General features: G+C 43.9%; 1 protein-coding gene across 2 annotated transcripts in view; it reads left to right on the forward strand.

Annotated features, from left to right (window-relative positions):
• The window catches only part of vps54 (VPS54 subunit of GARP complex), a 315827-nt gene that overhangs the window by 200889 nt on the left and 88606 nt on the right, over nucleotides 1-26332 (forward strand). The gene's annotated exons all lie outside the window — the stretch shown is intronic.

The following is a 26332-nucleotide window of genomic DNA, read 5'->3' on the forward strand; positions in this document are numbered from 1 at the left end:
TAAAGCCGCTAGCGACGGGAACCTCTTTCCTCTTTCTACGGTCACTTTTCTTTTTCTTACTCGCGGAGCGGTTCCTTCTTACCGCCGTTTATACTTTTATAGCCAAGTTCGGTTCCCACGGCGACCCGAGCGTCGCACCTTTTTTACCCAAAACGTCGCCTGAGCTTCGGAGGAAACATGTGGGCGTCGCCGGAGGCGGAGCTACGAGTTTGATCCGTCCCTCCCCGCTTCATCCGGTCTTTCAGTTTCAGGGTTCTGTTCACTTTTTAGTCCGTATCCCGAAGTCCGATATCGATCCGATACACAATACCAATCCGATACTCTGCACGATACCTGGAACCAATATCTGATGCTAATCGATGCTAATCTGACATCAGATGCGGGTTGGTACCGATCCAGAGTCTGATACTCGTTACTGATCCAGTCCCTGATATCGATCCAGTTCCCGTTACCACGGCGATACCCAATACGAGTCCAATCAATATCCAGTACTCAGCATATCTGGTTCTGATCCAACACTTGATATCGATACAATATCCGATGCTCAATACTGATCTGATTTGATTCCCACTACTAGTCCAGTTCCCGATACTCGTTAGCGAATTGACCTCTAATAATGCTCCGATATCCGATACGCAATATCGGTCCAATATCCGATACACATATTGATCCAATATCCGATACACGATATCGGCCCAATATCCGATACGCAATCCGATACACGATATCGATCCAATATCCGATACGCAATCCAATACACGATGCCGATCCAATATCCGATACATGATATCGGTCCAATATCCGATACGCAATCCGATAAACGATATCGATCCAATATCCGATACACGATATCGGTCCGATATTCGATACACAATCCAATACATGATATCCACCCAATATCCAATACACGATGTCGATCCAATATCCAATACGCAATCCGATACACGATATCAATCCAATATCCGATACACGATACCAATCCAATATCCGATGCTCGGTGCAGATCCGGTACCCGGTGAAACCGACTGCAGGTTCGATACTGATTCGATGTCCGATGCTTGACGACAAGCCAACGCCCCACACTGAGTCAAAAACCCGATATTGATCCGATATCTGATACCGATCAATTACCCGATGCCACTGATATCTGGAAGAGACTGACGTAAACTTTACTGTCCTAACTTTGTAAGACAAAAATGTAACGCAATAGTACCTAGATATAAATGTTGTTATTTATTATTAAATACAGCGGCAAGAAAAAGTATGTGAACCCTTTGGAGTTTAACTGGTTTTTCTGCATCAATTTGCTATAAATTATATTGATAACGTGAACAAACTCTTCTGTCGTCACTGAACAAGGATTTCAGAATAAATACAACGCTGCAGCGTCACAAACAAACATATTTATTCACCGTCAAAGATAAAAGACGCTGTTGCATCCTGTTATTTACGTATTTGAGGAGCTGATGCGATTATTTAATCACATATTAAATAAATAATTACTCTGATTACATTTTTCCTCACCTTTAAGCCCACACAGGAAAAGGGACCCACCCTGGTGGTGGAGACCCTTCAGCTGCACGCTGTAAAAACTAGTTAAAAACTAGTTAAAAAGACTTGTTTCCACAAAAAAGAAGACTGTTTTCAGACTGTTTTGATAGTTTTAAGATTTATAGTCAAGAAGATCTTTCACAGAAGAGTTATTAGGGCCAGGCAGGACAAAAATAAAAATAATATTTTAGAGGAGGAAGATTTTTTTTCATTATGCACAAAGTCATTATGCACAAAGTCGAAATGTCGAGAGAAAAAAGTTGAAATGTCGAAAATAAAGTCAACCTTCTGAGACTATAACAAACAGCGCATGTGACTTTTTTGTCGTTAGTTAGTTACGGCAGAGCTGTCAGTCGCTCTAACTGGATTTGATGGAAGAGGAGACATTTACACTTTATTCACAAAATTTTGACTTTATTCTTTAAATTGTATTTCAACTTTATTCTCGAAATTTTGACTTTATTTTTGAAATTATATTTCAACATTAATCTCGAAATTTCGACTATTCTTGAAATTGTATTTCAACTTTATTCTCGAAATTTCGACTTTATTCTTGAAATTGTATTTCAACTTTATTCACGAAATTTCGACTTCATTCCTGAAATTGTATTTGAATATTAATATCGACATTTCAACTTTATTCAAGAAATTTCGACTTTATTCAAGAAATTGTATTTCAACATTAATCTCGACATTTCGACTTTTTTCTAGAAATTTTATTTCAACTTTATTCTCGACATTTTGACTTTATTCACAAAATTTCGACTTTATTCTTGAAATTGTATTTGAACATTAATTTCTACATTTCAACTTTTTTCTCGAAGTGCACAATAAAAATAAACCTTCCCCTCTCAAATATTTGTTCTCCTGCCTGGCCCTGATTCTCTTCCGTCCATAGGATTGACAACGGCGGTCATTTTAAACACAGTAGAGATCAGAAAGAGCAACATCGTTCACCACAACCTCTGAGATATTAAGATCTTTGGAAATAACCAGATCTAATATGGGTCCGCTGTTATGTGTTGGATCTGGGACATGCTGGGAAAGACCAAAATGATCCAGAATATTTAATCGTAATGCAACAAATTTGACTAGATTTAGGAATATTGGGTTTATTTCTAGCAGGGCTGTTATTACAGGGTGACGGGGTTCAAACCGGGACCAAACTGAACCTCCGCTAAACTATCGACAGCAAAGTTTGGGTTTGTTACATAAATAAAGATGAAAAAACGCAGAAAAACCAGATCTCGTCCGAGGGTTCACCTACGTTTTTCTCGCTGCTCCAGCTAAAGTGCACATAAAGAATTGTAGCGAAGCGTTGGCCCTGATGGACCTTCCCCCCCCGAAGTTCCCGGTCCTTTACGAGCCCGACTCCGACCCGGAGCCAGATGGGATCTGGTTCCGGTTCCGTCTCCCTCACATGTGATTTTAGTGTTTTGTTGGTTAGACGCCCCCCCGGCCCGAGGGGGGGGGCAGATACTGTAGCAGTGACAGAAGGAGAATGTTGAGAATGTTGTTACCGGCTGAAGGAGCCAACGAGCTCCCATGTTGCACTGGGGCGCTCCGGCCCGACTGTAAATCCTCTTCTTTTTAGCTTCTTTGGTTTTTCCAATTTTTGTTGTAATTTTTAAGTTGTAATACTTTGATATGTTTGTGTAAAAAACACATTCTTAAGCTTTGAGGTTGTGATAATAACCGTGTTTCTAGCTCCTATAATGTAATAATTTTCTGAAAATGTAATAAAATTTGCACTTAACTCTATCGAAAATGTAATAAAATCCAATAATGTAATAACTTCACCAATAATATAATAAAATATCCTGACTGATATTGTAATAACATTTTTACACTGTAAAAACTCAAAATCTTAACAAGAATATTTGTCTTATTTCTAGTTAAAATGTGTAATTTTTAGTCAAAAAAAATGTCATTGCACTTAAAACAAGAGTCATCACCAGAAAAATTATTTATTTGACAATTTTCACCTTTTTCAAGTAAATTTTAGAAAAATCTGCCGGTGGAACAAGATTTATTTTCTCATTACAAGCAAAAAAATCTTGTTCCACTGGCAGATTTTTCTACTTATTTTAAGTGAAAATCTACTTGAAACAGGTGAAAATTGTTTGTTTTTTTCCCAGTGATGAGTCTTGTTTTAAGTGTAATGAGATTTTTTTGACAAAAAATTTGACATTTTAAATAAATAAGAAATAAGACAAATATTCTCGTTAAGATTTTGAGTTTTTGCAGTGCATTGGGTTAAATTGCAGACTTTGAGTACCATGTAATAAATTCCCAATAACGTAATAAGGTATTACTGATATATTATTACAATATCCGGCTTCAGGATATTTTATTACATTATTGGTGAAGTTATTACATTATTGGGTTTTATTACATTTTTACGGAAGCGTATTGCATTCACTTGAGAAAAAAAAATCTGCTCCATAAAAAATCTGCTCTGTTTTTCATTAAAACTTTTCTCAGAATTCTGAGATAATTATCTCGTTAATTCAGAAAAACAGGGCAGATTTTTTTTTCTCAAGTGAATGCAATACGCTTCCGTACATTTTCGATTGAGTTAAGTGCAAATGTTATTACATTTTCAGGAATTTATTAAATTATAGGAGCTACAAGGATGATCCATGTTCTGAATGTGGTTCTCGTTTTGACGTTAAAGCGCCGGAAACGCCGCGCTAGCGGCCGCTTTGGACTAGCATGAAATGCAGCGACGCCTCAAACGTTGGGCTGAAAACCAAGTACTAGCTATGCAGCTTTTACACGCATCCATCCCGAATAAAAGGAATAAAAGGTTCATTTTTGAAGCCGCGCTGTAGAGTCGCCACGTCCAGCCACACGGGGGCGTGCTGGCCCCGCCCCCAAAAGGGGGCGTGGCCCGGCCCTGCAGCGCCCCCCTGTGGACGGGGGTGGGACGACGGCGCGGCCCGAAGGAACGAGCACGTCGTCGTTGTACAGTGGAATTATTGTTTGACAAGACGGAATCCAGACAAATTTGACGATATTCAGATTTAAAAACCCTGTAAAGTATTTTGATATTTTTGTGTGTAAAGTTAAAAGGATGGATTATGATGATGACTTTTTTTGTCAATAAACGTATTTTACTGAGTTGTTTCACACGTTGTGGCTCTTGAGTCCTTGAATCCTCCAAAACTGTTTCCTAGGGGGCGCCAGTTCGCCAATTTCGAGAAAAAAGTGGAAATTTTGCCTTTTTTCTCAACATTTCAAATTTATTCAAAAAATTTTGACTTTTTTCTTGACATTGTACTTCAAGATTATTCTCAACATTTCGACTTTTTTCTCGACATTTCCACTTGTTTTTACAATATACAAATAATACAATTTCGAGAAAAAAGTCGAAATTTTGCCTTTTATCTCAACATTTCAACTTTATTCACGAAATTTTAACTTTTTTCTCGACATTTCCACTTTTTTCTCGAAGTGCATAATGAAAATAAAATCTTCTTCCTCTAAAATATTGTTTTTATTTTCTTCCTGCCTGGCCCTGATACTCTTCCGTAGGGGGGGCCAGCAGATTTGTAGGGGGGCCCGTGGCCACCCCTGGCCCCCCCCTGGTGGCGCCCCTGGGGGCCCGTGGCCACCCCTGGCCCCCCCCTTGTGGCGCCCCTGGTCCAGATGTCGGCGGTTTGAGACCCGGATCAACCAAAGTCCGGTTCCACCCGCAGAGCCGTTGAGCTGCTGCTTTTATCAGATTCCAATTCAACCTTTGAATGAGGTCGTTATTAAATAATAACCAGAAGAGATAAGTAAATGTCTGGTCACCGGTCCAGGTCCAAACACGTCCTCTTTCACACAGAGATTCCGCAATATTGGTGTAAAGAAGTCCTGCCAATACGCCGCCTTTGTTGGTTCACACAGAACCATACAACGCCGGCATAACGCCGCTCCCGTCTGTAAATTCACACAGCATGCCGGCGTTCCGCAATCAGAGGCGTGACGACAGCGTCAGCGTCTAGTGGCATGCCGGCATGCCGGCTGTGTCATTCACACAGACCCCGTTTCGGCTCTGTGACTACCTCCGCTGCCGGCTTATTGGTGGGGCCACTTGGCCCCCCCATTCCGCCTCCGTGACTTTCACACAGAACAGCGAGGCGGCTTAAAGGCGCAACGTTCCCGCCTCGAACTGGCTGTGTGAAAGGGGCTTTAGGGACTTACGTCAGTAGAACAGTCAAGAAAAAGAATCAAAGTTGCTAAAAAAGATGCAAACTAACATCTAACCAAGAGAAATAAAAGACCAGAAAAACCAGAGTTTCCAGTGACGTAAGCGCAGGTTTGTCTAGTTCCTCTATATGTATGTATTGTAGTAATCCAAGGAATCGGAGGCAGAGACGTATTCCAACGTTTGGCTTGGTTTATTAACAGCTCGAGTTCACAAGCATCGGAAGACAAGCACAAGAACTCCCCAAAACACTCTTAACGTGCACTCCCACTGACGCCACCAACATCCGGTCGTGTCACACTCTAACACCCCCGGGAGAAACACAAGCTGGCCGTTACACTACCCCCCCCTTACAAAAAGTCCTCGTCCTCGAGGACCGAACAGGAAGGTACCAAAAAACACAGCCCAAGCAACATGGCATAGAAATAGAGCAAACCCCACAACCCAGCAAACATACAAGTTTACAATCTTTTTTTTTTTTTTTTTTTTTTTTTTTTTTCCACGTTTAATCACTGTCCATGTCAACAGTCCTGCGTCCCAAGGGACATCACATAGTCTCTCAACCGCGCCGGAGGCCTTGTCCGCCTCCTCCGGCGAGACCCTGTGGGGGTCGGGGGTAAGGGAACAGTGGCCAGGGGCGGTGGGCCAGTCCCCGGGGAAGGGGCAGTGGGCAAAGGCAAAGGGGCAGGGGACCCAGGCACGAGGTCCCCCTGTGGTGTGTCTGGGGGGCTGGGGGAGGGGGGAACGTCCGGCAAAGGTGAAGAGGTCCGTGTCGGGGGAAGGAGGACCCCCCCTGTAAGGGGCCAGTCTGTCTCTGTGGAGGGCCACCTTCCTCCCCCGAGGAGGCATCTGAACACGGTACACAACCTCTCCGAGTCTCTCAAGGACCTTGCAGGGTCCAGTCCATTTGCTGTCCAGCTTGGGGCTGCGCCCCTTCTTCCTTATGGGGTTGAAGACCCAGACCGACTCGTCTGGCTTGAAGTCCCGTCCCCGAGACTTCACATCGTAGTAGCGTTTCTGTTTCACTCCGGCCTCAAACAGCTGCCTCCGAGCAAAGCTGTGAGCTGAATCCAGGCGGTCTTGCAGCTTCCTGGCGTACTCCGGCCCTGCAGGGACAGCCGGGGCGTCGGGCGGCCGTCCAAAGACCAGCTCTGCCGGGGTGCGTAGCTCTCTTCCCAGCATGAGGAGAGCTGGCGTGCACTCTGTAGACTCCTGTACAGCAGAGCGGCAGGCCATAAGCACCAGGGGCAGGTGCCTGTCCCAGTCCTTCTGGTGCTGAGAGGTGACGATGGCCAGCTGATCTCCCATGTTCCGGTGGAATCTCTCCACCAACCCGTCACTCTGAGGGTGCAGCGGAGTGGTGCGGGTCTTGTGTATGCCCAGGCGCTCACACACGGCAGCGAACACCCGAGACTCAAAGTTTGTTCCTCTGTCACTGTGAATGGATTCCATCACCCCTAGCCGGCTTATCATGCCCCCCACCAGGGCATCTGCAATCGTTTCGGCCTCCTGGTTTGGGATGGCATATGCCTCCGGCCACTTAGTAAAATAGTCCATGGCGGAGAGGACGTAACAGTTCCCGTCATCTGAGCGTGGGTACGGCCCTGTAATGTCTATGCCCACCCTTTCCATAGGGCACCCCACTGGGAACTGCTGGAGTGGCGCATGCGAGCGCCCTGTGGGGCCTTTGCGGGCAACACAGAGGTCACAGCGACGGCAGAAGTCAACAACGTCCCTCTTCTGCCGCCCCCAGTAGAAGCTCTGTCGAAGTCGGCGGAGTGTCTTGTTGACGCCGAAGTGTCCAGAGCCGCCCGCTCCATGCATGGCCCTCAGCACTGTCTCCTGCAGGCCGCTCGGGACCACGACCTGCCACTGCTCCTCCCCGGTAGCTGCTGCCTTGAACGCCCGCTGCAGCACGCCTCGGGACAGCCGCAGCGAGTCAAACATAGTCCATAGTCCCTGAGTTGCCTTGGAGGAGGGTGCTATCTCCTCCCAGGGCGGGCGTTGCTGGGCCTCCACCCATTGCAAGACGGGCTGGAGGTCCGGATCCCTCTCTTGCTCGTCACTCCACTCAGCATCAGTCACAGTCTGTAACTCCCTGCAGACGGTCTCCGTTAGCCGCCTGACGGCTGCACACTCCCCGCCATCTGTCCGCAGTACCAGCTCCCGGGCTTCTCTCCGGTCGCAGTAGCGGCACCCGTCTGCTGCACACGGCCGACGTGAGAGGGCGTCCGCGTTGGAGTGGCGAGCCCCAGGTCGGTGCTCCATCTTGAAGTCGTATTCCTGTAGTACCTCCAACCACCTGGCGACCTGCCCCTCCGGCTCACGAAAAGTCAATAACCACTGGAGAGCGGAGTGGTCAGTCCTTATAGTGAAGTGGAGGCCTCCCAGGTAGTACCTGAAATGCCTGACAGAAAGCACCACTGCCAGGAGCTCACGGCGGGTGACACAGTAATTCCGTTCAGATTTCTTGAGCTTCTGACTGAAATACGCCACCACTCTCTCACCTCCCGGCCAGGGCTGTGACAGAACACCCCCCACCCCCACACTGCTGGCGTCCGTGTCGAGTATGAAGGGCAGGGTGGGGTCAGGCGGGGCGAGAACCGGAGCCTCGCACAATGCTCGCTTCAGTCTGACAAACGCCTCCTCGCACGCCTCAGACCACACATAGTCCCTGTCCTTCTGCAGCAGCCGGTACAGAGGCGCTGCGATGGTGGCGAAAGACTTGACGTGTCTCCTGTAGTACGAGGCCAAACCTATGAATCCTTTTAGCTGACCCTGGTCGCGGGGGGTTGGCCAGTCCTTCACAGCCCGCACCTTCTCGTCCATGGTGCCGATCCCCTCCGCGCCCAACTCGTGCCCCAGGAACGTGACCTTCCTCCGCATAAAGCGGCACTTCTCCGGGTGCAGTGTCAGACCTGCCTCCTGTAACTTCCCCAGGACCCGCCTCAGCGACTCCAGAGCTCCCTCGAAGGAGCGCCCGTGCACCAGAATGTCATCCAGGTACACCAGGCACTCCTGGCGGGGGATATCAGCCAGTACTTTGTCCATCAGCCGAGCGAAAGTGGCAGGTGCATTGCATAGTCCAAAGGGGAGTACCTTGAACTGCCACAGACCCCGACCGGTGCAGAAGGCAGACTTCGGGCGGGATTCAGGAGACAGGGGAACCTGGTAGTAGCCGCTCTTCAGGTCTAGCGTGGAGAACCACGAGGACCCTGACACTAGATCCAAGCACTCGTCGATGCGGGGGAGAGGATACGAGTCCTTAGTGGTCACATCATTGAGCCGCCTGTAATCCACACAGAACCGCCAGTCTCCATTCTTCTTTGCGACCATGACCACTGGCGCCACCCAAGGGCTGTCGGACGGCTCAATAAAGTCTGACTGCAGCATGTCCCCCACGGCCTTGTCACTGGCCTGATGACGAGCAAGAGGGAGGCGGCGCGGGCGGCACTTGATGGGCCGCTCATGTCCAGTGTCTATCACATGCTGCGCCATGTGCGTCCTCCCCACCTCACTCTCAGTCGCCGCAAAACTGCCCCGGTATTCCGCTAGTAACAGTCTCAGTTGTTCTTGCTGTTGCTTCTCCAGATCTCCATACTCCTCCCTCCACACTCCTCCCCCCAGGGACAGCTCTCCTCCGTCTCCCCCTCCCTGCAGCCGTAGGGGAGGGGCGTGCATGCTGTCGGGACTGGGGAGAGGCGCAGACGACGGGGTAAACTCAGGGGCCAGCGGGGACAGCTGCTGGCAGTGGGCATCGAGAAACATCACAGTTCCTCTCGTTGTTGGGGGAGAAGGGGCAGGGTAGGGGGGGAAACAAGGCCACGTGAAGGGGGGCATGGGGACAGGGGATGCAAGGGGAATGTCCACTGGGCCGGTAAACTGAGGACTATACATGGGCACAAGGGGAACAGGGCGGGGAAAGGCGGGAGCAGCAACAGGCACCCCCAGTGACTGGACAGATCGGCCGGTGAGTGGTGGGCCGCCGGCTGGAGGACCCATAGTAACCGTGGGACCCCCTGGAAAGCTAAGCGTACCCCTCCCCATGTCCAGCAGGCAACCAGTATCTTGGAGGAAGTCCAGCCCCAGGATGCAGCGGTCCTGCACGTCCGCCACCCACACCAGATGGCGAATATTCCTGCCCCCCACACACAACCACAGCAGCCCTTTCCCCATCATGGGAGCCAGCTGGCCCGTGGCTGTGCGGAGCTGCACCGCTGTAGGCTGTAGAGGTGTCCCGCTGGGCAGAACGTCAGGTCTCACCAACGTCACCGACGACCCGGTGTCCACCAGGCCCGCAGTAGGCACCCCCTGGACGGAGACAGCGACGTGACAGGAGCTCCTGGCACCAGAGCTCCCCCGGATCCACCCCACCACGACAGGTGGAGCACCGCTGTCATCTACTTCTGGAGGGGGTGGAGCCTCCTCCCCCTCGCTGCGCCGTTGGGCTCCTCCGGCTGGCAGACGAAACTGTGAAGGCGGCGGCGTGCTGTCATCTACTTCTGGGGGGAGTGGAGCCTCCTCCCCCTGGCTGTGCTGTTGTACTTCCCCCGCCGGGCTGCAGGCCCGGACTGGCAGCGTTGGGGTAGCGGTGGAGGTAGGGGTCCGCATATCCCCGTTTATGCGGACCCTGAGGCGTTTCCCCTCCCCCGGCGAGCAGCAGGGCAGTCCCTCCTGATGTGGCCAGGCTGGCCACACCCCCAGCAGACCTGTGGACCGGAGCGTGGCCCACGTGGCGCCTGCAGAGTCACCGCCCGCAGCAGCTCAGTTATCTCCGTCGCCCAGGCTGGCACCTCCTCCTTGGCAGGGCATTCCGACACCGACCTCACTGCATGGGAGCCCGCCTCCTGTCCTCCGCCGGCCACCGCGCTCCACAGGCTCTCCCGCTCGATGGCCGCCTCCAACGCCTCCTGCAGGGACTTCGGGTGTTGAAGCTGTACTTGTATGCGCAGGTCAGGTGGATTTATGGCCCCGACAAACAGGTCAGTAGCCAGCTCACTGCGTGCCTCGGCAGACATGTGACCGTATGCCCGCCGCACCTGACTCTCAACATCATTGGCCAGCCCCCGGAGCGACTCACTAGGCTTCCTGCATCTCCCCCTCAGTTCGTTTTTCACAAGTGCTGGCTGGGACCAGGTTCCAAACCGCCTCTTCAGCGCCCCCACCAGGGCGTCATAGCATCGCCGCTGCACAGAGTCTAGTAACAGGAGGCAAGATAGAGCGTCACCCTCCAGACACAAAGCCAGCTGCAGTGCCTTGTCCTCAGCAGTCCACCTCCTGGCATCAGCCAACAGTTCAAACTGTGCATGATAAGCCTCCCAGTCAGAGCCGCCAGAATACTTGGGTGTCTTCACACTGCTGGCCGAAGGTGGCGGAGCGTTGCCATGGCTACCGCTAGACGCCGGGAAAATGGCGGAGCCCAGCGCCCGCGAGTTGTCATGGTTACCGTCAGACACCGACGAAATGGCGGGTCCCGGCGGCCGCGCACTGTCCATTGCGCGGAGCGGTGACCCGCGAAAACGGGCACCCATCAGCCCAGGGCCCACCTCCAGCTGTGGCAAGCCCACTCCTGTCTGCAGTTCATCCCGCGGTTCCATCTTCACGTCTTTTAATCCACCCGCGACGCTCATACCGAGCGCGGTTCACCCAGCTATGCTAAAACTGAAGCTAAACCAAAACAACAAAACGTACGTCTCCCACAGACGAGTCCTCCGTCGTCAACCGTGACTTCACTTCTGACACCAGTGTAGTAATCCAAGGAATCGGAGGCAGAGACGTATTCCAACGTTTGGCTTGGTTTATTAACAGCTCGAGTTCACAAGCATCGGAAGACAAGCACAAGAACTCCCCAAAACACTCTTAACGTGCACTCCCACTGACGCCACCAACATCCGGTCGTGTCACACTCTAACACCCCCGGGAGAAACACAAGCTGGCCGTTACACTATATATATATATATATATATATATATATATATATATATATATATATATATATTTATATACAGACATATACATACATATATATATTTATATATATATAAATATATATATATATATGTATGTATATGTCTGTATATAAATATATATATATATATATATATATATATATATATTTATATTTATATTTATATAAATAACTCAACGCCTATAGATACTTGAAAATGACTAATACCCCTGCTTCTCACCATTTTTCTCATATTTTATTATTATAATGTGTTATATGTGTTAATGTCTGTTACATTTACTGTTGCAGTCTTACAGTGATGCTGAATGTGTTGTCTGCCTTATAAACATTCAAGAAAAAATAGCTTGTATAAAACATACAAGCTGTTTTATATGTTTTATAAGCCTCAAGGATTTGTACAATATTCAAGTGTTCAATAAAAATAAATACATTTAAAAAAGCACCAACCATCTCGCTTTCCACACTAAAGGTCGAGGAACTAAGTTTGGTTGCAGTTCCCCTAGTGGCCGCTAGAGGGCGCAGAAGCGAACATCTCCTCTGACCTCCAGGTTAAAATGTTTCACTTTAGAGCAGAATTAAACGTATTTACAGTCTGGTTCAAACAGCCGTTTTGGTCTCAATCGTTTTATTTCCCGTCCATGACTCCGTTGAGGGCGGTGGATTTCTTTCAACCACGCCAGGAGAGTTTATATCGAGCAATACGTTTACTCATATGATTGACTGACAGGCGGCTCAGCCAATGACCGGCCGTCCTCACGTCCTCTTCCGTAATCGTCACGTTTAGGCTCCTCCCCTCGCCCGTCCGTGTCGACCCTTTTTTTTTTTCTTTTTTATTGAACACAATAAAACAACATAGAACAGTAATTAAACATCTCGTAAGGATTATAGTAAACTCAGTAGACATAATATGAGAGGCTGTCAAATATAGAACTATATAGAAAAAACAATTAACTATATATTGAAATAATATATATATATATATATATATATATATATATATATATATATATATATATATATATATATATATATATATATATATATATAATATAATATATATATTATATTATATATATATATATATATATATTAATATAATATATATATATATATTAATATAATATATATATATATATATATATATATATATATATATATATATATATATTATAATTATAATAATTATATAATTAATAGAATTATATATATATTATTTGTTTTTCGGGTTTAGTATTTCTTTTGTACATTGCTCATTTTTTTATATTGCTCTTTTTAATTATTTAGCTATTTATTGGTAATTTTTTTTAGGATATACTTTTTTATACCTTTTCATACTTTCGTGTATATTTTGTAAAAATTGTCGAGCGTGTGAATGTTGTTGCTGCACAAGTGAATTTCCCCTCTGGGGGATCAATAAAGTTTATTCTATTCTATTGCACCAAAAGTCCATTTAAAATTCTTACTGAAATAAACCCCTCTGCTGAATCTTTAAGACATCGATTTTTTATGATTTATATTATATTTATATGATAATATATGGTATGGTTTACAGTTTAAGATTAAGATTCCCAGAATATTCAAATTTTTTTAGATAGGATATTTGAGTTTTCTTAAGCTGTAAACCATGATCAGCAATATTAAAATAATAAAAGGCTTGCAATATTTCAGTTGATTTGTAATGAATCCAGAATGTATGACATTTTTGTTTTTGTAATTGCATTATTAATGCAATTACAAATTGCATGCACTAATTTTCTGAGACAGTCCCGTATACCAGACAGCTCCTCTTCACAAGAGACAGATGTGCTCTTCCTGTTAGAGTTCTCATAAATTATGACTTTATTCTCATAAATTATGACTTTATTCTCATAATATTACGACTTTATTCTCCTTTTTTATTTTTTTTTAGTTTATATTTCTCCACCGCAATGTATATATTGTCCATATTTTGTAATTATATATATCTTTTACTTTCTTTACCTTTTTCCCTGCATAAGTGTGTATTAAGTGTAATGATACTAATAAAGGAGTAACTTATCTTATCTTATCTTATCTGTTAAATTGTTTACTCCACTGTCGACACTTTACACTGTATATTTTATTTAAACCACAGTCATTCTATTGTACATTTTTTCTGACATTCTTATATTTATATATTTTTTTTGTACATTTTTTCTTTGCACATTTCTTGTACATATGAGACATGCCCCACTTATCTGTTTATTTTATTTTATTTTTATTTTTTATTATCCTATTTGGTACCTTCAACGTTTTGAAATTGCCCCTCGGGGATAAATAAAGTTTTTCTGAATCTAAATCTGAAATTATCTTATCTTATCTTATCTTATCTTATCTTATCTTATCTTATCTTATCTTATCTTATCTTATCTTATCTTATCTTATCTTATCTTATCTTATCTTATCTTATCTTATCTTATCTTATCTTATCTTATCTTATCTTATCTTATCTTACCTTATCTTATCTTATCTTATAATATTACGCCTTTATTCTCATATTATGACTTTAGATGACTTTCTAGATTGTACCAGGAAGAAAAACAAAACACTTCAGAAGTGATGAATGAGTTGTGGGCGTGGCCTGGGCCGGGGGTGGGGTCGTGACGTCAGCGCCGCCTTTCTCCAATCAGCGGCGTCGCGGCGGCCATGTTGGATCCTCTCAAGTCTCCGCTGAGGGGGCGTGTCCGGGGGGCGGGGGCGTGACGTCATGACGTGGTCACGTCAAGTCTCCGTGGAGAATCAGCGTGTAGGTACGGAGCAGCAGCAGCAGCAGCAGAGATGAACAGGCTGGTTCCGCTCAGGGGGATCCTGGTCCTGCAGACCCTCAGGAGAACCACCATGGTCCCGAACCCCGCCTGCAGGGTGAGTAAAGCCCGGTCCTAGTCCTGGTTCTGGTTCTGGTCCTGGTCCCAGTCCCGGTCCCGTTCCGGTTCTAAAGGACGTGTTTGTGCTGAGTCACGCTGGAGCTGCGGAACCTTTGATCCTGTTTGAAGTTAAGACCCACCTGGAGGATCCGGGGGTCCCGTTTACCTGGTCCAGGTCCAGGTGAACGGGACCTCCGGGACCGGAGACCCAGTGTCGTGCCAAAAAGTGATTTCCTGCCAGAATCTGATTTCTCCCTGAAAATGGGTCTTTTCACCTGCTAAAAATTGATTGAACGCTAAAAACAATTAATGAAAAGTTGTTTCTGCCTAAATATTTACTTGATCTTATTCTTGAGCTTCATAATCTGAAGATCTGACGTTTTAGCGCTATCGTTCAACGGGCTGCTGTGCGTTGTAAATAATAATAAAATAGTATAATAGTAATATTATATTATTAGTAATAATAAAAGTAGTACTCTTGCTCCCGCGGCCAGAAATCAGATTCTAGCAGGCAATCACTTTTTGGCACAACACCGGTTCCTGCTTCATTTCCGGGTCCAGATCGATACTCTGGATGCTCAATCGATACACGTGATCAGATGATGGAAAACTAAACTGCTGTTAAAACTAAACTACTGTTAAAACTACATTTAAACTACTGTTAAAACTACAATTTAAACTACAGTTAAAACTAAACTACAGTTAAAACTACAGTTAAAACTAAACTACTGTTAAAACTAAACTGCTGTTAAAACTACAATTTAAACTACTGTTAAAACTACAATTTAAACTACTGTTAAAACTACAATTTAAACTACTGTTAAAACTGCTGTTAAAACTAAACTACTGTTAAAACTAAACTGCTGTTAAAACTAAACTACTGTTAAAACTAAACTACTGTTAAAACTAAACTACTGTTAAAACTAAACTACTGTTAAAACTAAACTACTGTTAAAACTAAACTACTGTTAAAACTAACCGCTAAAGATGCCGTTAAAGTCAGAGACCTTAAAGATCCAAACAGGTTTATTTTAGATTTATGACAAAATACATTTTATTTTATTTATTTTTTTATTTAAAAAAAAAAAATGTATTTGGTCATAAATCTAAAATAAACCTGTTTGGATCTTTAAGGTCTCTGACACTTTAACAAGCACCTTTAGCAGAAATAATGATGATTTATGTATTTATTTTTAACCAACAATCTTGTAGGTTTGATTTAAAATCCAGTTGAGGATTTTTAAAGTTCCTTCTTTAAAAGAGTTGAAGCAGGAACTGAAAGTTCTAGTTCCTCCTGGTCCCAGACCCTGGACCTGCAGGTCCAAATATTCAGCTTATATTCAGGATTCATATGTGACTTTGTTTCAGAGACAGTTTGTTTTTGTTTTTGATTTTTTTCCCTAAAGATCGTGCTTTCATTGTGGCTTAGTTCTGAAGTTGAGTTCATCTTAAACCCGAATGAAGCCACTGTTCTCACCCAATGAGATTGACACGACAGTTTATAGTGACCCGTCCAATAAACATAAAATTACATTCCTTGAGGGTGAAAATATGATCTAGATCCCTCTATAATCTTAATATGTGACTTAATTCTAGAGATATGGAGATTGTTGTGCAAAAAATGACCTTGAAAATTCAATTTGACCTTCAACATGACCTTGAAATAGGAAATATATCTCAGAATTGAATTCGTAGCATCAAAAAAGTACAGAAAGTGACAATATACGACAATCTAGGACTAAGAATCTGAGATATGACCTTTGGTCTTTTGAATGTTCTGCAAACCGGCCACTAGGGGGCGTCACCATTTGTCTGTGGTGGTTTTTAAAACCTTACGTCCATAACTAACACCAAATATAAAAAACTGGTCACCAAGTGGAGGATTTTCATGAATTCCCTCCAGCTATAACGATGAGATTCCAGGAGCTTCATCCAGGATCTGGTCCTGATCTGAGTGAAGATCAGCTAACTAACCGCTAACTAACCGCTAACTAACCTCTATTTAACCCCTAACTAACCGCTAACTAACCGCTAACTAACCTCTATTTAACCCCTAACTAACCGCTAACTAACCCCTAACCTCTAACTAACCTCTATTTAACCCCTAACTAACCGCTAACTAACCCCTAACCTCTAACTAACCCCTAACCTCTAACTAACCTCTATTTAACCCCTAACTAGCGGTTAGTTAGAGGTTAGTTAGCCATTAGTTAGAGGTTAGTTAGCCATTAGTTAAAGGTTAGTTAGAGGTTAGTTAGAGGTTAGATGTTAGTTAGCCATTAATTAAAGGTTAGTTAGAGGTTAGTTAGCGGTTAGTTAGTGTAGCGGCTAATTGTCCTCCAGGTGAATTATTAAAAACTCAAAAGTATCAAACTATAATAAAGTGAATCAAACCAAACGGCCGTGAGAAACCAGGGAGTGGATTTCTGCAGATAAAGAGTCCGTTGTCGGGTTTATTCCGTTGGCAAACAATCAAACAAAGAACAACGGCTCTCCTGCCCTCTATCTGCCGTGGTAAAAAAACATCTGCCTCACCTGTATGTAAACTCACCTGGTGTCTTCAAAATAAAAGCATGTATCAAAATAAACTTGATCAATACTAAATATCATAAACAAACTAAAGGTTTGTTCCAAAAACTAACTAAATGATTAAATAATGCAAAAGTGACAAATAGCTCCAACAGTTAGAGGTTAGTTATGTTAGTTAGAGGTTAGTTATGTTAGTTAGAGGTTAGTTATGTTAGTTAGAGGTTAGTTATGGGTTAGTTATGTTAGTTAGAGGTTAGTTATGGGTTAGTTAGAGGTTAGTTATGTTAGTTAGAGGTTAGTTATGTTAGTTAGAAGTTAGTTAGAGGTTAGTTATGTTAGTTAGTTATGTTAGTTAGAAGTTAGTTAGAGGTTAGTTATGTTAGTTAGAGGTTAGTTATGGGTTAGTTATGTTAGTTAGAGGTTAGTTAGAGGTTAGTTGTGTTAGTTAAAGGTTAGTTATGTTAGTTAGAGGTTAGTTATGTTAGTTAGAGGTTAGTTATGTTAGTTAGAGGTTAGTTGTGTTAGTTAGAGGTTAGTTGTGTTAGTTAGAGGTTAGTTGTGTTAGTTAAAGGTTAGTTATGTTAGTTAGAGGTTAGTTAGAGGTTAGTTATGTTAGTTAGGGGTTAGTTATGTTAGTTAGGGGTTAGTTATGTTAGTTAGGGGTTAGTTAGAGGTTAGTTATGTTAGTTAGAGGTTAGTTATGGGTTAGTTAGAGGTTAGTTATGTTAGTTAGAGGTTAGTTATGTTAGTTAGAGGTTAGTTATGTTAGTTAGAGGTTAGTTATGTTAGTTAGGGGTTAGTTATGTTAGTTAGAGGTTAGTTATGTTAGTTAGAGGTTAGTTATGTTAGTTAGAGGTTAGTTATGTTAGTTAGAGGTTAGTTAGAGGTTAGTTATGTTAGTTATAGGTTAGTTATAGGTTAGTTATGTTAGTTAGAGGTTAGTTATGTTAGTTAGAGGTTAGTTAGAGGTTAGTTATGTTAGTTAGAGGTTAGTTATGTTAGTTATGGGTTAGTTATGTTAGTTAGAGGTTAGTTGTGTTAGTTAGAGGTTAGTTATGTTAGTTAAAGGTTAGTTATGTTAGTTAGAGGTTAGTTATGTTAGTTAGAGGTTAGTTGTGTTAGTTAAAGGTTAGTTATGTTAGTTAGAGGTTAGTTATGTTAGTTAGAGGTTAGTTGTGTTAGTTAGAGGTTAGTTGTGTTAGTTAGAGGTTAGTTATGTTAGTTAGGGGTTAGTTATGTTAGTTAGGGGTTAGTTATGTTAGTTAGGGGTTAGTTATGTTAGTTAGAGGTTAGTTAGAGGTTAGTTATGTTAGTTAGAGGTTAGTTATGGGTTAGTTAGAGGTTAGTTATGTTAGTTAGAGGTTAGTTATGTTAGTTAGAGGTTAGTTATGTTAGTTAGAGGTTAGTTATGTTAGTTAGAGGTTAGTTATGTTAGTTAGAGGTTAGTTATGGGTTAGTTAGAGGTTAGTTATGTTAGTTAGAGGTTAGTTATGTTAGTTAGAGGTTAGTTATGTTAGTTAGAGGTTAGTTATGTTAGTTAGAGGTTAGTTATGGGTTAGTTAGAGGTTAGTTATGTTAGTTAGAGGTTAGTTATGGGTTAGTTAGAGGTTAGTTATGTTAGTTAGAGGTTAGTTATGTTAGTTAGAGGTTAGTTATGTTAGTTAGAGGTTAGTTATGTTAGTTAGAGGTTAGTTATGTTAGTTAGGGGTTAGTTATGTTAGTTAGAGGTTAGTTATGTTAGTTAGAGGTTAGTTATGTTAGTTAGAGGTTAGTTATGTTAGTTAGAGGTTAGTTAGAGGTTAGTTATGTTAGTTAGAGGTTAGTTATAGGTTAGTTATGTTAGTTAGAGGTTAGTTATGTTAGTTAGAGGTTAGTTATGTTAGTTAGAGGTTAGTTAGAGGTTAGTTATGTTAGTTAGAGGTTAGTTATGTTAGTTATGGGTTAGTTATGTTAGTTAGAGGTTAGTTGTGTTAGTTAGAGGTTAGTTATGTTAGTTATGGGTTAGTTATGTTAGTTAGAGGTTAGTTGTGTTAGTTAGAGGTTAGTTATGTTAGTTAGAGGTTAGTTAGAGGTTAGTTATGTTAGTTAGAGGTTAGTTATGTTAGTTATGGGTTAGTTATGTTAGTTAGAGGTTAGTTGTGTTAGTTAGAGGTTAGTTGTGTTAGTTAAAGGTTAGTTGTGTTAGTTAAAGGTTAGTTATGTTAGTTAGAGGTTAGTTGTGTTAGTTAGAGGTTAGTTATGTTAGTTAAAGGTTAGTTATGTTAGTTAGAGGTTAGTTGTGTTAGTTAGAGGTTAGTTGTGTTAGTTAGAGGTTAGTTATGTTAGTTAGAGGTTAGTTATGTTAGTTAGAGGTTAGTTATGTTAGTTAGAGGTTAGTTAGGGGTTAATTAGAGGTCATTTAGGGAGTCCGATGACTCCACCCAAAAGTCTTTATGTCAAACCATTCAAAAGTTATGGCAGAAAGTAGGAACTATCGACCAACCAGGGGGGGGGGGGGGGGGGGGCGCTTTTTGGCATCTATCGTCGCCACGGTAACGCTTTTGAAAGAGAAAAGTAATGCGTGGTGTCGCAGGATGGAGACGCACATTTTGATGTATAACACACCTGGGTGCACGTTACGGTTCGGGCCGTATTAACGGCTGAAGGAATGGCATAAATTTCGCCAAAATGACACGATTAATTCAAATTGGCCGACTTCCTGTTGGGTTTGGGTCATGGCTCCAAGAGACTTTTCTTTAAGTTGTGCCATGATACAGGTGTGTACCGATTTTCGTGCATGTACGTCAAACCGTATTGTGGGGCTTGAGGCACAAAGTTTTCTAGGGGGCGCTGTTGAGCCGTTAGGCCACGCCCATTAATGCAAACCATTAAATATCAGATTTTTCACCAGGTCTGGCTTGGTGCAAAATTTGGTGACTTTTGGGGCATGTTTAGGGGGAAAAAAGGCCCTAATTTCGTCGGGAGAAAAACAACGAGAAAGTGCTCAGGCCCTAATAATTAATCTTATTTAGAGGCTCCTTTCAGGTCACCCAAGGTGTTACAAGTGATACAAACACACATTATATAAAATACAGTTAATACTAAAGCAAAAATACAATCCAAAACGCAGCAACAGACGGCATGAACAAAGTCCACAGACCAATAATAGAACAGACTGGTGTCGTGTAGCAGAGTTAAAGGAGGACTAACAGAGTTAACAGAGGATCACTAACAGAGCTAACAGAGCTAACAGAGCTAACAGAGTTAACAGAGGATCACTAACAGAGTTAACAGAGTTAGCAGAGTTAAAGGAGGATCACTAACAGAGTCTGGTTAGAGAGAGAGAGGGAACAGGTGGGTTTGAATGTTGGGATGGGTCCGTTTATGTGTGGGGGAGTTCAAGTTAGAGGTTAGTTATGTTAGTTAGAGGTTAGAGGTTAGTTATGTTAGTTAGGGGTTAGAGGTTAGAGGTTAGTTAGAGGTTAGTTAGGGGTTAGTTAGCGGAATAAAACTCTCTACACCACAGACTAAAACTCTCTACACCACAGACTAAACCTCTCTACACCACAGACTAAAACTCTCTACGCCACAGACTAAAACTCTCTACACCACAGACTAAAACTCTCTACGCCACAGACTAAAACTCTCTACACCACAGACTAAAACTCTCTACACCACAGACTAAAACTCTCTACACCACAGACTAAAACTCTCTACACCACAGACTAAACCTCTCTACACCACAGACTAAAACTCTCTACACCACAGACTAAAACTCTCTACACCACAGACTAAAACTCTCTACACCACAGACTAAAACTCTCTACACCACAGCGGACTCTGAACTGGTTTTGATAATATTCTTCAACAGCTGCGACCCCGTTAGCAGGTCCGGTACTGTCTCGGGGGGTCTGGGGACCAGTGACCCTAACCCCCCCTCTGGTCCTGGTCTAACCCCCCCCCCTCTGGTCCTGCAGGTTCTGGTCCGGCTCCAGTCCGACCAGCCCGTCCAATCGGACCAGCCGGTCCCGGCGGGTCGAATCCCCCGCAGAGTGAAGCTAACGGGGGGGAAGCGCTACTCCTGGTGCGCCTGCGGACACAGCAACAAACAGGTGAGGACCCGTTTCCATAGCAACAAACAGGTGAGGACCCGTTTTCCATAGCAACGCCCTCAGCTGAGCTGGGCGGGGCCTGGAGCTCCGCCCCATTACTTTAGCCCCGCCCCTATTTTAGGGCTGGGAATCCATTCAAATGTCAAGATTTGATTCCGATTCTTAAGATTCAGAATCGATTATCACCTTTTGATTCGATCCAATATTGATTTGGGTTAGTGTTATTAACTATGGACAAGATGCACTTCACTCACTCACTCATCTTCTCCCGCTTTATCCGTTCCCGGGTCGCGGGGGCAGCAGCCTCAGCAGGGATGTCCAGACTTCCCTCACCCCAGACACTTCCTCCAGCTCTTCCGGGGGGAGTCCGAGGCGTTCCCAGGCCAGCCGAGAGACATAGTCTCTCCAGCGTGTCCTGGGTCTTCCCCGGGGTCCCTCCTCCCGGTGGGACATGCCTGGAACACCTCCCTAGGGAGGCGTCCAGGAGGATCCGGTACAGATGCCCAAGCCACCTCAGCTGACTCCTCTCAATGTGGAGGAGTAGCGGCTCGACTCCGAGCTCCTCCAGGGTGATCGAACTCCTCACCCTATCTCTAAGGGAGCGTCCAGCCACCCTGCGGAGGAAACTCATCTCTAAGGGAGCGTCCAGCCACCCTGCGGAGGAAACTCATCTCTAAGGGAGCGTCCAGCCGCCCTGCGGAGGAAACTCATCTCGGCCGCTTGTATCTGCGATCTTGTCCTTTCGGTCACTACCCAAAGTTCATGACCATAGGTGAGGGTAGGGGCGTAGATTGACCGGTAAATCGAGAGCTTCGCCTTTCGACTCAGCTCCTTCTTCACCACGACGCTTGTACATATGGACAAGATGCGATTTAAAAAAATTAATCGTTTGACAGCCCTAGTTTTGATGCAGAATGATGTCTGATAAATATTTGATATTAATGAGTTTACTGGACATGTTAACATCTTTAATCCTGTGATTCTTCCAGCCGTTCTGCGACGGCGCCCACAAGTCCAAGGCCCCGAGCATCGCGCCGCTGCGCTTCACCCCGGACAAGGACACCACGGTTCTGCTCTGCTGCTGCAAACAAACCCGCACGCCGCCGTACTGCGACGGCACGCACTTCCAGGTTCTGTTCCGGGACCTGAGCCGGTCCGTCCGGGGGATGTTCAAGTGACCGCCGGCCACGGGGTGAGCCTCCGCTCAACGACGCCTACAGATGGTTCATATTCTTTAAAAATGACATTGTGTGGCATCTTATTATTGAATGTAACGTATAATCAAATCAATGCTGTAAAACATTTGTGTGGTGAAAGAAACTTTGTATTTTCTGCTTCTGTTATTTGATCTAAACAACGATGTGTTTACGTCGCCCTGGAGCTGATGTTTGACCCCCAGATAATAATACATTTTATTTAAAAAATAAAACCATCAGAACACATTTGAAACCATCATAAAACATTTAAACCAGCAGATCTCCACTCCGGCCCTGGGGGGGCCCCGGGGGGCCCCAGAACCCCGCGCTGCTGCCGGGGGTCGAACTGCTCCTGGACGGATGTAAAGAATATTATCTCCATATCTGCAGAATCAACATATTTTTATAACCTTTATTCTTCTGAAATGTAAAAAAAAACAGCTTGTAATAAAGAGGAAAAGGAAGAAGTGTCAGTTTTGTGTCTTGATTTCTCTTCTCAGAACATGTTTAGACGGATTCCAGATGTTTTAAATTTGATCGTTTTTGCATTTGGCAGTTCCACCTTAAAGGTTCACGTGGGGTAATTATCTGTTCCACCTTAAGAGAGAAAGGCATTCTGGTCTTTGTAGTCGTGTTGGAGAAGTTAACTTTACTTAATTCATTCTCTCAGTCCTTGTTGACTGTAATAACTGGGAGGGAATTCATGGAAATCCTGCACTTGGTGACAGGTTTTTGATATTTAGCATGTTAGTTATGGACATAAGATTTTTCAAAAACACGGTTTTATAAATCAGGATTTTTTTGGGTGCACGTGCATTTTTAGTATGAATCCTACGCACTCTTTTATAAATGAGGCCCCAGGACTCCAGAACCGGTCCCGCTGCACCTGGTCCTGCAGAACGGCGCCCCCATCTGGCCGTGTGGAGACAAACACCAGGAAACTGGACCGGGTCGTACCCGGTCATACTGGCCCACCTGCATGAACACGAGTCCTGGTGGAGGTCTGAGCTGAGACCAGATCCAGACCAGGTCCAGACCAGGTCCAGGTCCAGATGATGGTCTGAACCTGGTTTCATCTCGGAATTTAGTTTTTTATTTTGTATAAAAAAAGAACCTCGATCAAATGAAACTTTACAGACGTTGAGTTTCCAGATGAACTGATTTTCTACAAAAATTACAAACTTGTTTCCGACTTAAACTGACTCCTGTAGACGCATGGAAGAACTTTAAACCCAAAACTCGTGAACTTCAGCAGATCCAGATCTGTCTAGATCTGGATCTGGATCAGGGTCGGAGCAGGACCCAGACCCAGGACCAGGACCAGGACCAGATTTCTACCGTATCATTATTTATTATTATTTATTAGTGCCACGGGGCTTCTATTGTTATCCTGCGTGTTTATTATTATTACTTTTTTTTTTTTTTTTTTCATTTTCCGGACAGATTTCGGGTCGCTGCTACTCCTACAGATTTCAGAGGACCCAGGCGCATCTAATATCAAAACGTGCTATAGTGAGCTATGACTTTTGGTGTTGAAATTCCCATTTTTCCAAAAAAAACCCATTCAAAGTGGATGGATATAGGTAAAAAAAAAAAGTCAAAATTCACCTTTTTTCTGCACGTAGAAATGTCATTCAAACTTCAAAACAGAGGAAAACTTCTCTTCTCTCCAAAACACCGAACAGTTTTTAACAAGATGTACACTTTTCATGATATGAGCACTCAAGCGAGGACTGGAAATCACTTTTTTGTCAAATCTAGAGTGCGGGTGTCGGTTGGTAGAGTGGGAGAAACGGTAAAAAATAACCTGAATTTATATTTGTAACTCGAGCTCACGGCCAAACCTTAAAAAGGAGACAAATAATTTTTGGTCAGAATGTAGACATAGGTGTTGGGATTCATAAAATGTGACTTTGACGGGCGGGGTATGCCCAAAGTTTAAACAGGGAGGGGTAAAGCGGCGCCAATACCTGACTCAGTCTCCATCTACTGCGATGTAATCAAACGTTTTCTTCAAAAGAATCTCACTGTCTTCGCACTGAGTTTACTCACTCATTTTAAGGAATATCTGAATAAAGAATCTGCCGGCTTCTGTGTCTCTCACGATGTTTTCATTTTTTGGCTACGAGCTACAGTTTTATCACAAATCGGAGTGATTTGAGAGCTTGTCAGAAACCAAAATCTGGGTTTTTCTCACAGCCAAACCGGAAGGTTCTGAAGTGGAGGTTCTTGTTGCCGTGGTAACCAGAAGTCAGCTGCTGACTCATTCCTTCAGTCAGAACTGGTCACATGACTCAGTCACTAAAGTCTTCGGCTGTATCCGAAATCGCATACTAACGTACTACATGCTACATACTGCATCAGTATGTACTGTACACTGCCTACTAAATGAACGATTCAGTATGCCGCTCCAGCAGACCGTTCACACAGCAGTAGCAGCCAAGTATCCCAGAATGAATTTCACCAACCTGACAGCCTGGAAGCTGGGAACCAGTTCATGTGCGTGCGCGCCCCCCCCCCCACACACACACACACACCCACACACAGTAAATACACCCCAGTAAATGCTATAACATTTGGATGGTTTGACAGAGTCGTGGGTGGTGTCATCAGACTCAGTTTTGAGTACTTGACCTTCATTGGTGCAAATTAACCCCGCCCCCTTCTTCTGATTGGTCGATATGTGATAGTCCCTATTTTTTGGCATAACTTTTGAATGGTTTGACAGAGAGTCGTGGGTGGTGTCATCGGACTTAGTTTTGAGTCCTTCACCTTTATTGCTGAAAAATGCAGCAATGTACACAAATGGGCAGCAGCCCCCCGTGGCACTCTCGAAATTTCTGCAAGGAAATTTTCTAGTTAGTGCCACGGCTGCGCCAAGAAACCGGCCAAAAAACCCCCATTCAAAGCAGATGGGAAAACGTAAAAAAAAATCACCTTTTTTCTGAGTCATCTAACTCCCATACCTGCACGTAGAAATGTCATTCAAACTTCAAAACGGAGGAAAACTTCTCTTCTCTCCAAAACACCAACCAGTTTTTTTCCTAAGATGTACACTTTTCAAGATATGAGCACTCAAGCGAGGACTGGCAATCACTTTTTTGTCAAATTTAGAGTGGAGCTCTCATTTTTTAGAGTGCGAGAGACAGTAAAAAAATAACCTTAATTTTTATTTGTAACTCGAGCTCACGGCCGAACTGTGAAAGCTGGACAAATAATTTTTGGTCAGAATGTAGACATACGTGTTGGCATTCATAAAATGTGACTTTGACAGGCGGGGTATGCACAAAATTTAAACGGAGGGGGGTCTAAAGCGGCACAAATTCCTGCCTCTGTCTCCATTGACTGTAATGTAATCAAAAGTTTTCTTCAAAAAAAATCTCACTTTGTTTTCGCACTGCCGTTTCTAACACATTTTAAGGAATATCTGAATAAAATTAAGATTGTCAGAGTCTGCTGGGTTCTGTGTCTCTCACAATGTCTTTGTTTTTCTGCTACGAGCTACGGTTTTCTCACAAATCAGAGTTATTTGGGAACTTGTCAGAAGGCAAAAATCTGGGTTTTTCTCACAGCAAAACCGGAACCTTCCTCATGTCGAGGTTCTTGTTGCCCCTAGCAACCAGAGCTCAGCTGCTGAGTCATTGCCTGAGCCAGAACTGGTCACATGACTGAGTCAGTACAGACTTCATATACTTTAACCTGGAAAATGGAGAAATCTGACCCCTGACCTTTGACGATCCCCAGTCCTGCTGGGAACCGGTACATGGTGTGTGTGTGTGTGTGTGTGTGTGTGTGTGTGTGTGTGTGTGTGTGTGTGTGTATATATATATATATATAGCCCCGCCCCTTCTTCTGATTGGCCGATATGTGATATTCAAATAACTTTTGAATGGTTTTACATAGAGAGGCAAGGGTGGTGT

This window comes from Cololabis saira, chromosome 1 (genome assembly GCF_033807715.1).
Source record: "Cololabis saira isolate AMF1-May2022 chromosome 1, fColSai1.1, whole genome shotgun sequence".
NCBI lineage: Eukaryota > Metazoa > Chordata > Actinopteri > Beloniformes > Belonidae > Cololabis > Cololabis saira.